At 37.5% G+C, this 12,968-nt stretch overlaps 1 protein-coding gene across 3 annotated transcripts in view; it reads right to left on the reverse strand.

Annotated features, from left to right (window-relative positions):
• The window catches only part of PIK3CB (phosphatidylinositol-4,5-bisphosphate 3-kinase catalytic subunit beta), a 186,342-nt gene that overhangs the window by 110,294 nt on the left and 63,080 nt on the right, over window positions 1-12,968 (reverse strand). The gene's annotated exons all lie outside the window — the stretch shown is intronic.

Consider the following 12,968-nt stretch of genomic DNA (forward strand, 5'->3'; position numbering starts at 1 on the left):
TGACTTTGGTGATGATTCAAGGGTATGTACATATATCAAAATGTATCCAACTGTACACTTTAAATACCTGCAGTTTATGGCAATTATACTTCAATAAAGCTTTTTTTTTTAATTTAGAACAGATTAAACAAGAAAGCAAAATGTTGATACTTATTGAAGCTGGGTGATAAGTACATTACATTACTCCTCTCTTTTTGTGTATACTTGCAATTTTTAATAACAGAAAGATTTTGTTAGGGCATCTAGCTGGCTCAGTCAGTAAGCAGAGTATGTGACTTTTAATCTCAAGGTCATGAGTTCAAGCCCCACACTGGGTACAGAGCTTACTTTAAAAAGAAAAAAGGTCTTATTAAATCCCATCTATACCACTTACCAGCTATGTGAATTTTAGTAAGTCACTTAAACTTCTGAGCGTCCAATAACTAAAAAAAGGGAAAATAATAAAATGTGCCTCCTGGGATCACCATGAAGACTGAAGCAGCTAATGTGTTATAGCCAGACACAGTAGATTCTAGTAAATGACAGCTCTCTTCCCTCCCTGAACATCTAGCCTTTACTAATTTCTCCCTGCTAACTGTTACAGCTCATAGACTGAACCCATCACACTGACACTCGTGCAGGCCCTGAGCCTTTCTGATGTGCCAGTCTTGTTTCTGTGGGCAGAGCAGTCCAACAGCTTCATTGTGAGAGCTGGTTCCATCCCTCACTAGCTGAAAGATCTTGGGCAAATACACACCTTCTCCCTACTATTTAACTTTTTATTTATTTATTTTCAGAGGGAGAGAGAGAGAGAGAGAGAGAGAGAGAGAGATAGAGAATGCAAGCAGGAGAGGGGGCAGAGACAAAGGGAGACAGAGAACCCCAATAAGCGCTGACAGCGTGGTACCTGAAGAGGGGCTCAAACTCCTGAACCGTGAGATTGTGACCTGAACCAACAGACTGATCCACCCAGTCACCCCTATCTTCCCCCTGCTTAAGCTCTCTCATCTGTGAAATGGTGAAATCAACAGTAACTACCTTATAGCATAGTTATAAAAACTGAAGAAAGAACACCTGGAACCTAGTAAGTCCAATATAAATGTTTGCTGCTAATTACTATTTTTTATTTTTATTCAAAAGCCCTAAGTTCTTTTGAACTGTCAATTATATATTTTCAACTTTTGTTTCCCCAAAAGTGATTAGCACATAGTAGCCATTTAGTAATCTTGAAGACAAAACATTATTATATCTACTCCTACAATTAAAAAGAAAAAAAAAGCTCACAGGATAATAAAATCTAAAAAAAAATGTTTAGGGACGCCTGAGTAGCTCAGTAAAGTGTCTGACTCTTGACTCCGGCTCAGGTCATGATCTCACAATTTCACTATATCAAGCCCTGCATCAGGCTCATGCTGACAACGTGGAGCCTGCTTGCGATTCTTTCCGTCCTCTCTCTTTCTGTCCCTGATCGCATGCTCTCTATCTCTCTAAATAAATAAATAAATAAATAAACCATAAAATAAAATAGCTGAAGGTGAGTACTTACTCTGTGCCAGCATTCCAGCAAGTTCTTTATGTGCATTTCTATATTTTACTCTTACTACCACCCTATGGTAATATTACTACTCCTTGAGGAACTTAAAGAGGTTGAGATCCCATGGCTACCAAGTGGCAGTCCTGGGATCTGAACTTGAGTCTAACTGCAGGGTGAGCCTCACACCACCCTCTACATAATAACTATTAAAAACCAGAAAAAAAAAGTCTGAGACATTTAACCATAATAAACCACATTATGTTAACTATAAGCTCCTTGAGGGCTTGCCCCAGTGCTTTTGAAAGTACATCTCTGACCACAGTGTATGGAGAAGTCATCATACTTAGGCACCCTAAACTGATATTTTTATAAACATGAACAAAACTACACGAAGTTACTACAGGTGTCATTAACAGTTACTGGTCCTGGAATTGCTTTAGGTATATCACTGCAAAACAGCCTGTGGAGACTGTCTTTAGTTGAGGAGCTTTTCAACCTTGCAAATATCAGGTGTTCAAGAAAACATGCTACCCCAAATTATAAAGACCATGCTTTGCCTATATTCATCTACCATGATGCAAACATGGGGAAAAGCCAACTCCTGAACACCAAGTCACAGCATTTACGACAAACGAATCAGGAGTTTAAAAAAAAAAAAAAAGGTGAGAGAGGAAAAACAAAAGTTAGCATTTAAAATTGAGAAACGCTTATGAAACATCAGCCATCTGTCACACAATTACAATAATAATAAACCTTACACACCCCTACTCTTCAGCATGGATTTTTGGCCAAGACTCTCATAACTGAAACCAAATCACCTAATGTGTAACAATAGGAATAAAGGAGCATGAAAACTATAAAAACAGAACCTCTAAGATCTCACCCTTACCAGACAATTGGAAACGCTGAGGTTTCCTAAGGCCTGAAACCCAGAATAGCATTCTTTTCAAAGAGACTGCACCTTACCACCCTACAGCATTAACTCTCCAGATATAAAATTCTGAATTTCTGGGGCACTGGAGGAAAATGCACTACGGTAGATTTAAGAATTTCTTGATGAAGTAGTTATAACTAATATGAACTACAGGAATGAATTCATAGACTCCTACCTTCCTTCCTTTCTCATTGTTGTTCTCACACATTCTGTCCTTAACCTCGCCATGATGAACCACTGATACTTGCCAGCATATCCCATACTCTCTTCTGCCTCCTACCTTAAATGTATCATTCCCTCTCCCTAAAATGTCCTCATCTACATAACCTCCTGATCAACTCTTACTCTTCTAGACTCTTGGAATCCTTCCCTAATACTCCTCTGTGCACCCAAGCATAGGGCAGATCTATGTCAAATCAGGAGCATACTACATTGAAGCTCACTACTTACAAATAGCTCCCAACGTCCTATTATTTCCAGCTCTTTATGTGCAGTTTTGAAACACATTATGTCTCAGTAAATATTTACATATGAGTAAATGAATTAATGAATGAGAGAAACAAATTCTATGGAAGTCACTTAGTAGAACAAATATACTGGAAAATTGAAAATGTGATTTAAATCATGCTTAACAGGAAAAATTTACATGGCCTTCAATGTAGTCTTTCAGTGAACAGTCTAAATCCATAAAAAGCACACAAAGGTGATGACATCTTTACATGAAGTCAGGGTAATATTTACCAATATACAGATAAAATGCCATACACATATAGGTCTCTTAGAACTCATTAAAATTAAAAAACTGAAAGGATTGAACTCATATAAGTCTACTTAACTCAGTTAAGCCTATTTGCCTATGGCTTTACAAAATCTCAGTCTATATTTTATAGCAGATGTATCTTTCTATAAGAGTAAAGCAGAAAAATATTAAGAAACATACAGAATTCTTACTGCATCATCACATGCAATGAATCAAGCTTTGCCTAATACCACTTTGTCTCCAATCCATAAGTTCCTGTCGTATGAAAAGGAACATGAAAATCTCACCTATAACCTAAGCACTTCACCCTCACTGTGTAATAGTAACAGTATAGGCATTTTCTTCCATAAATGATGTATTTTAAACTACAGAACTGTACTGTTTACGTAACTGCTACTCCCATAAAATTGGCATCTATTAAATTTACACAGACTGGAGAACTCCCATAATGTCAAAGGATAACCATGAATTTCAATATAAGGAAAAAGAATACAGAATTTCACTTCAGAAAAATTCACTAAACTCCACATTTATGTTTTTGTATTTTTCTGTATCTATGATGTATTTCACAATAGAAATCTTTAGAAACATTTAAATAAATTAAAAATTTTAAACTAGCAAAATAAGCTGCAAAGTATTTTTCTCATGTCATCTCAAAATGCAACCAAAAGGGAAGTTTAATCATTTAGCTTTAAAGTTAATCAAGCTCTTTGCTTACTAAAGGAACATCGTACCAGTTTCCAAAATCAATTACTTGATCTTCAGTTTCAGGGGAAAAATCCTTACTTTCAAAATGTCAACTAATTCAAAAAATCCAATGATTCAGCAAGATAATAAAGATGCTTGTTAAGCAGTACTGTTTTTAAATAGAGACTTGGAAATGTTACTCTCAACCAGGAGTAAATTATCAAAGGAAATAATATTGCAAGGTTATACTACTTTCTACCGCAACAGTGTCATATTAATAATATTTTACTAATAGCTGAGACTGTTGTCAAACTTTATAAACACTCAGGTAGAAGGGAGCCTGACTCTTTTTTTAAGTTTATTTATTTTGAGAGACAGAGGGAGCATGAGCTGGGGAGGGGCAGAGAGAGAGAGGGAAACAGAGGATTGGAAGTGGCCTTGGAGGCGACAGCAGAGAGCCCCATGTGGGACTTGAACTCACGAACCGAACCCTGAGATCATACCCAAGCCAAAGGCAGATGCTTAACTGACTGAGCCACCCAGGTGTCCCTCTTTTTTTAAAAAGTTTATTTATTTTTGAGAGAGAGAGAGAGAAAGAGCATGAGCAGGGGAAGGGCAGAAAGAGAGGGAGACAACTCAAAGCAGGCTCTGGGCTCTACGCTGTCAGCATAGAGCCCAACGTGGAGCTCAAACTCACGAACTATGAGATTATGACCTGAGCTGAAGTGGGAGGCTCAACCGACTGAGCCTCCCAGGCACCCCACTTTTTTCTTTTTTTAAAAGTTGGCTCTGTGCCCAATGTGGGACTTGAACTCACAACCCCAAAAACAATAGTTGCATAGTCAGTCTACCAACCGAGCCAGCCAAGTCACTGAACAAGTGACTTACTAGATCTCAAGGTTGTGAGTTCAAGCTGCACCACGATGGGCATAGAGCCTATTAAAAAACAAAACAAACCTCAGACCACTCAGGTAGACATATAGTATATAATTACAGACATACAGTATATAACATATAGGTTGTACTTGTGTGTTATTTTAATAAAAGCACTGGGTCGCCTGGGTGGCTTGGTCGGTTAAGTGTCTAACTTTGGCTCGGGTCATGAGCTCATAGTCTGTGAGTTCGAGCCCCACATCAGGCTCTGTGCTGGCAGCTCGGAGCCTGGAGCCTGCTTCAGATTCTGGGTCTCTCTCTCTCTCTCTGCTCCTCCCCCATTCACACTGTCTCTCTCTCCCTCTCAAAAATAAACAAAAAAAATTTTAATAAAAGCACTCTTTATTAGAACAATTCTCAAGGTTTTCAAGTATTTTAAGCTAAATACTACTTAGAAGAATTTTTTCTTTTTAATGCTTTTTACTTACTTTGAGAGAGAGAGGAGAGAAGGAACAGGAGAGAGAGGAGAGAAGGAACAGGGCAGAAAGAGAGAGAGAATCCCAAGCAGTCTCTGCACTGTCAGCACAGAGCCTAATGTGTGGGGTTCAGTCTCAGAAACCATGAGATCATGACTTGAGCCAAAATCAGGAGTCAGAAGCTTAACCCACAGAACCACCCAGGCACCCCAGAAGAATGGTTTTCAATCCTCTCATTTTCCATACTCGTTTTAAACAAACATTTTACAAACTTTATAAATCAGCAACAATATAACATATATATACCTAATTTCAAAATAAACCCATATAATGTCCTAACCATAACATAAAGGATAAATAAGATAATAAATTAATAAAGTTTCTCTCAGTATGTGAATACTTACACATGACCAAACTTACTGCCTAATGAAGCAGTCAGGTTTGCCTCTAAGCACAGAATCACCACGGATATGACAAACACAAATGCAGACTAGTCCAAATGTGTTGTACTGATGATTAAATACTACAAATGCCACTCAATGGGACCACAGATTTCCCAAATTTATATCTTTTAAAATCAATATTTTGAAGTCATGTAAAAAATATTTTGTATTATGCTTTTGTGTAATAAAAAGTTAAGATCTCGGCTCAGATAATAATAAATACACTTTTCACCTGCATGAATATCTGGAAGAAAATTAAAAAATTGTGTTGTATCTGAGACTTTTGTTGTAAAAGACTGTCCTATGCATTGCGGGACACCTAATTATCTATTATCTAACAGTAAGGAGCACTTCCCCCAAATCATTATATCAACAAAATCACTCCTTTATGAATTTCAAAAACATTGTAGAGGAGCGAGTTCACACTGTCCACTTTTTGAGAACCACTGCTCTAGGACAATTCCTACTATTTATCAAAGTAGTAATTACCTAGAAATGTTTTTATCTAGACCTAATTGTACTCTTGTATTTAAAATAGTAATGAACCCAATTTATCATACATTTCTACTGGCAAACAATGGTGTTTCTTGTATTTGGCTATGTTGTCTTTGGTTAATTCTTGAAGGGTAAAAGAAGGTCAAGTAAAGAAAACTAGCCCCTTAACCAGTCAGAAGAATGTAAGGCCAGTACGACTGGCTCTTAATTTTCTAGACCCTTAGTAAACAAACTTACAGGTGCAGTGGCCTAAGTAACTTGCAGCTCTTCAATACTACTGAGAGAGGGGGCATACTCACAAAATACACTGTGCTGTTGCTGAAACAGCATGTCCTTTGTCAGACTAAAACTGTGGCATGGTTGCTAAACAAACAAGGTAACAAATCAAGTGCTAACCGATAGGTGATCTTTTGTAGAGATATTCTGAAGAAAAATTACTGCTACACATTTAAACACAAAATATATTCTGGTTCCTATTTCCCTTAGTCAACCTGATTTCACAGAGAGCACCACACTCGAGAGTTCAGCCTGAGAATTCACCCAGGAGCTTCAGGTTGGCAGAGGTCTTAAAAGTTACAGACCCGGGGCACCTGAGGGGGGTCAGTTGATTAGGCGTCCGTCCCTCTCTTGATTTGAGCTTAGGTCAGGATTTCACGGTTCATAAGTCTGCGCCCCGAGTCAGGCTCAGGGTGACAGTGCAGGGAACCTACTTGGGATTCTCTCCCTTTCTCTCTCTCTCTCTCTCTCTCTCTCTCTCTCTCTCTCCCCTCCCACCTCCACCCCACCCACTCGTGTGTGCACACACACACACACACACACACACTCTCTCTCTCAAAATAAATAAAAAAAAAAATTACATACCCTTCTCATTTTAAAGAAAACAAGCTAACTAACTAACTAACTAAATAAATAAATAAGTAAATAAATAAATAAATAAATACTAAGTCCCAGAGAAATTCATTATCAAGGATGACACAGAAACAGAGCCGGGACCAAAGTCAGATTTTTTTTTCCCAAGCAATTAGCATACTTTTAAATTTTCCCCCCCTTATTTCTCTTTTAAAAAAATGTTCTTCACAGGGTTACCTAGCCCAGCAGAATCCTCAGTCTCCCATCCTTCTTCTGTTTGAACCCTGAGGACAAGTATGAAACAACTATGAAAACAACTCTTCCAGGAAGCTATCAGAGGACACAGGAACTTTAGCAGTGACAATGAACTCAACTAAACCCTTAGACTATAATTACAAACCTATATCCTGTCAATTGTTCACTGGCAGAAAGAGAGGAAAGGGCTTAAATGTTCTCAGCTTCCCTAGCAATATGCCATCAGAGCCATCAGATTTTACTTTTTTAAATCAAATGATTAGCAGAAACAAACATAAACTTGTTATACAGTTCAACAGATTTAACCAAAACCTACTCTGGAAAATCACGGAAGAAACTCTGAAATTGAAAGAGATTTTTTTTTTTTTTTAATTTTAGAGAAAGAGAGTTCAAGCGGGGAGGGGGGGTGGGAGAGAGAGCGAGAGCGAGAGCGAGAGAGAGAAAGAGAGAGAATGAATATCTTAAGCAGGCTCCATGCTCAACATGGATCATGATCCTGGGATCATGACCTGACCCATAACCAAGATACTCAACCAACGGAGCCACCCAGGTACCCTTTGAAAAAGAATTTTTAAAAACTAAATACAATAGCATTTACCTAGTATTTACTTCTTTCCTATTATATGATAGAGCTAGAAGAAAAGTGAATGTTCATACAAGTACATTAACACTGAAAAGGGCAGAACACTTTTAAAGAGTATTACATTTACGATCTCAAACCTTCAGGTTTCAATCACAGACCATTAAGTGATGGGATCTTGATTCATGTGGGCTTGAGTCCTCACATCCATATTGTTCAAAAACAACAAATCAGCCTCAACTGATTTGTTTACAGCAAAGTATGCATTATACTAAGCACTAAAAATCTGAAGAGAGTAGCACTTCATTTTTTAAAGATGGTTATTTTATCTGAATCATCACAAGTCTACATAAAAGATATCTCCAAAGATGGAGCTCCAAGCTGGCTCAGTCAGTAGAGCATTCAACTCTTAAGCTCAAGGTGGTGAGTATGATTCCCATGTTGGGCATGGAACCTACTTAAATAAAAACTAAATTAAGTTGGGGACGCCTAGGTAGCTCAGTCACTTAAGCGTCTGACTCAGGCTCAGTTCATGATCTCACGGATTTTGAGTTCGAGCCCCACACCAAGGTCTCTGCTGTCAGCACAGAGCCCGCTTGGGATCCTCTGTCCCCCTCTCTCTCTGCCCCTTCTCCGCTCATGCTCTCCCTCTCCCTCACTCTCTCTCTCACACAAAAATAAACATTTAAAAAATAATAAGAGTAATAACTGAATATAATAAACCACAGATTTATATTCTTACTACTTAACCTTAATATAGACAGAATACATTTATAAATAGTGTGCCTCTGTAAAACAAGTTTATTTTATAAGCCAGATTTATTTCAACGTCCATGAAAGCAGAACAAATATTTAAAATGACAACACAGGGGCGCCTGGGTGGCTCAGTCGGTTAAGCGGCCGACTTTGGCTCAGGTCATGATCTCGCAGTCCGTGAGTTCGAGCCCCGCGTCGGGCTCTGTGCTGACAGCTCGGAGCCTGGAGCCTGTTTCAGATTCTGTGTCTCCCTCTCTCTGACCCTCCCCTGTTCATGCTCTGTCTCTCCCTGTCTCAAAAATAAATAAAACGTTAAAAAAAACATTTTTTTTTAAATAAAATGACAACACATACTTTACATACAGAAATGACTTCTGTGGATAACCCAGGCACAGACGAAACTTCAGTCTTAAGGAATTCTTCTCTTTTAAAACTTACCAACAAATAATCTACAATGCACAAATAGTTCCCATCACACTACCTATCCTGAAGAGGAAAACATAGCTAAAACAGTACAAATTTAAATAAAATATTGTTACTAAAGTTTTCCCACCCTCAAAAAAATAGATTACTGTCTTTATGTCTTAAAAGACAAACTCCAAAATACATTCAAACTCAATAAAGGAATCATCTCAGATAAAATTATCCAGTATATAAATGTTACTTTTCTTAACTCTGAACAGAGTTCAGAGTAACTGTTCATAGTTAAGAAAGAGTCATCAAGTATTTAACTTTGAATTTTATCATTCTCTTTAGTTTAGCATATAGCTCATCAATAATGAACTAGACCCACAGAGATTTTATTATTTAAACACTAAGAAGTCCTTTTCATAATCTAGTTTCATCTACATGCTTTGTTGTACAACTTGGCTGGTACAACCATGGTAACTTACCTAACTTCTCTGACTTTCAGTTTCCTAATTTATCAATAAGAATAAGCAATTTCCACCTTGCAGCGTTAGTGTAAGAATTAAATAAAATGGTGCATACAGAAAAGCACCTTGCATAGCACATGACAAAAAGCACTCAATAACCAGTGACTAATATTAATTTATAATAATACTTGTTTCTTTCCAATAAAAGGAACAGCCATGACTCCTTTTCACAGCATACAACCATCAGCCTTGACTGCCTGGTATGAAAGGAATTAGAGCTCCTCAAAAGGTGGTCTCTAGTGACCTACCAGGTAGTTTGCTCTTGTGCATTTCCCAAAATTACAATTTATACAGAAATCCCACAAAACAGTTCTGGGTTAGCTGAGCTGTACTAATTCCTCTTGGGTAACAGTTGACATGATGCTTCGAGTCTTAGCAAATGTATTTTTACTTCCTTGTTACAGCATTTATTTTTGTTAAATACTTCTTACTATCATGTTGTATCACTCTTTTTTTTTTTTTGTTTTTTTTTTTTTTTTTTTTTAAAATTTTTTTTTTTTCAACGTTTATTTTTATTTTTGGGACAGAGAGAGACAGAGCATGAATGGGGGAGGGGCAGAGAGAGAGGGAGACACAGAATCGGAAACAGGCTCCAGGCTCCGAGCCATCAGCCCAGAGCCTGACGCGGGGCTCGAACTCACGGACCGCGAGATCGTGACCTGGCTGAAGTCCGACGCTTAACCGACTGCGCCACCCAGGCGCCCCTGTATCACTCTTTATAAGATAAATGGTTCAAGGGGTGCCTGGGTGGTTCAGTCGGTTAAGCGTCTGACTCTTGATTTTGGCTCAGGTCATGATCTCAAGGTTGTGAAATCGGGCCCCACATTGTGCTCTGCACTGTTCTGCTCTAAGCATGGAGCCTACTTGGGATTCTCTCTCTGTCCCTCACCTACATGTGTACAAAGCACAATCTCTAAATAAATGAATAAATAAATAGATAAATTCCAGTTAGTTAGCATTTAGTGTAATATTAGTTTCAGAATAAATAAAATCTTAAAAAAATAGAGCACTTAAATTTCCAAGACACCTCATAATATAATCCTACTAAGAAAAAAAAGTTTCAAATACATGCAAATTTCAAATACTCCTCTGAAATAAGTTTAAATTAACTACAGTTTATCAGTTAATGGAATGCCCTAAGTAGACTTCACAGAATGCTAACGTATGTATTTCACACTTACATTATGTTAGAAACTGTATTTTTTCAATTTTAATTGTACCACTGCCATTATTTTTTCCTTAAAAAAAATTCCATCCTCAGCACACTCTGGGTACTAACAGAATTCAGCATTCGAAAGATATTCTGGGGTTTTGTTGGGAAATATTACACATACATCAATGGAATAGAATAGAAAACCCAGAAATAAACCCACAATTATATGGTCAATTAATCTCCAACAAAGAAGGCAAGAATACACAATGGGAAAGAGTCTCTTCAATAAATGGTGTTGCTAAAGCTGGACAGCTACATGCCAAAGAATGAAACTGGACCACTTTCTTATACCACACATAAAAATAAACTCAAAATAGATAAAGGACCTAAATGTGAGACCTGAAACCCTAAAAATTCTTGAAGAGAACACAGGCAGTAATTTCTCTGACATTGGCTATAGCAACATTTTTCTAGATATGTCTTGTGAGGGCAAGGGAAATAAAAGCAAAAATAAACTATTGGGGCTACATCAAAATATGCAAAGCAAAGAAAACAATCAACAAAACTAAAAAGCACCCTACAAAATGGGAGAAGATATTTACAAATGACATATCAGATAAAGGGTTAGTATCCAAAATATACAAAGAACTTACCCAGCTCAACATCCAAAAAACAAATAATCCAATTATAAAATGAACAAAAAACATGAACATTTCTCAAAGAAGACATACAGATGGCCAACAGGCATATGAGAAGATGCTAGGTATCACTCATCATCAGGGAAATGCAAATCAAAACTACAATGAAATATCACCTCACATTTGTCAGAATGGCTAAAATCAACATAAGAAACAAGTGTTGGCAAAGATGTAGAGAAAAAGGAACCCTCTTGCACTGCTGATGGGAATGTAAACTGGTGCAGCCACTCTGGAACAGTATGGAGGTTCCTCAAAAATTAAAAATAGAACTACCCTATGATCCAATAACTGCATTACTGGGTATTCACCCAAATAATACAAAAACACTAAATCAAAGGAATACATGCACCCCAATGTTTATAGCAGCATAATTTACAATAGCCAAGATACAGCAGCAGCCCAAGTGTCCAGTGATAGATGAATGGATAAAAAAGATGTGGTATACATATGCAATGGAACGTTATTAGCAATAAAAAGAATGGTATCTTGCCATTTGCAACAACATGGATACAGCTAGAGAGTATAATGCTAAGCAAAATAAGGCAGAGAAAGACAAAAAGCACATGATTTCCCTCACATGTGAAATTTAAGAAACAAAACAAATGAGCACAGGAAATAGAGAGAGAGAGAGAGAGAGAGAGAGAGACAGAGAGAGAGAGAGAAACACCAAGAAACAGACACTCAATTATACAGAACTGATGGTTACCAAAGGGGAAGTGGGTGGGGCTATGGGTGAAATAGGCAATGGGAATTAATGAGTGCACTTGTCAAGATGTGCACTGGGTGATGTATGGAATTGTTCAATCACTATTTTGTACATGTGAAACTAATATAACACTGTATGTTAACTACACTGGAATTAAAACTAAATTAATTTTTTTAATGCAGTGAATCTCAAAATGCGTAGGGAACATCAAATTATAGGGTATTCTACAATTCAAAACATTTACCCTGCTTTGTTTTTTACACCTCCCACTGATAATCACTGAACAAATGTTTGAAATAAGCTACATAAATTAGCTATGTTTATTTAAAAGGCATTAGAAAATTTTAAATAACATACACATTCCAAACAACTTTTTAAATTTTTTTTCAACGTTTATTTATTTTTGGGACAGAGAGAGACAGAGCATGAACGGGGGAGGGGCAGAGAGAGAGGGAGACACAGAATCAGAAACAGGCTCCAGGCTCTGAGCCATCAGCCCAGAGCCTGACGCGGGGCTCGAACTCACGGACCGCGAGATTGTGACCTGGCTGAAGTCGGACGCTTAACCGACTGCGCCACCCAGGCGCCCCCAAACAACTTTTTAAAAGTCATAATTATCAGGTAAAAGTATAAACAAATTTAGATACAACAATGGTATTCCAATGGGGAGACGAAACATTGTTGGCATTATTTCTTTAGACCAAATGGGCTGATGAAAAATTTTTAATTCACCAGATTCCTAAATCTAAAGAATGTTGGTAATTTCCTATAAAGATTATTTTTCTTAAAGTTGTATCACCTCATTATTCAAAAATACACTGCTGGGGTGCCTGGGTGGCTCAGTTGGTTATGCGT

This window comes from Prionailurus viverrinus, chromosome C2, assembly GCF_022837055.1.
Source record: "Prionailurus viverrinus isolate Anna chromosome C2, UM_Priviv_1.0, whole genome shotgun sequence".
NCBI lineage: Eukaryota > Metazoa > Chordata > Mammalia > Carnivora > Felidae > Prionailurus > Prionailurus viverrinus.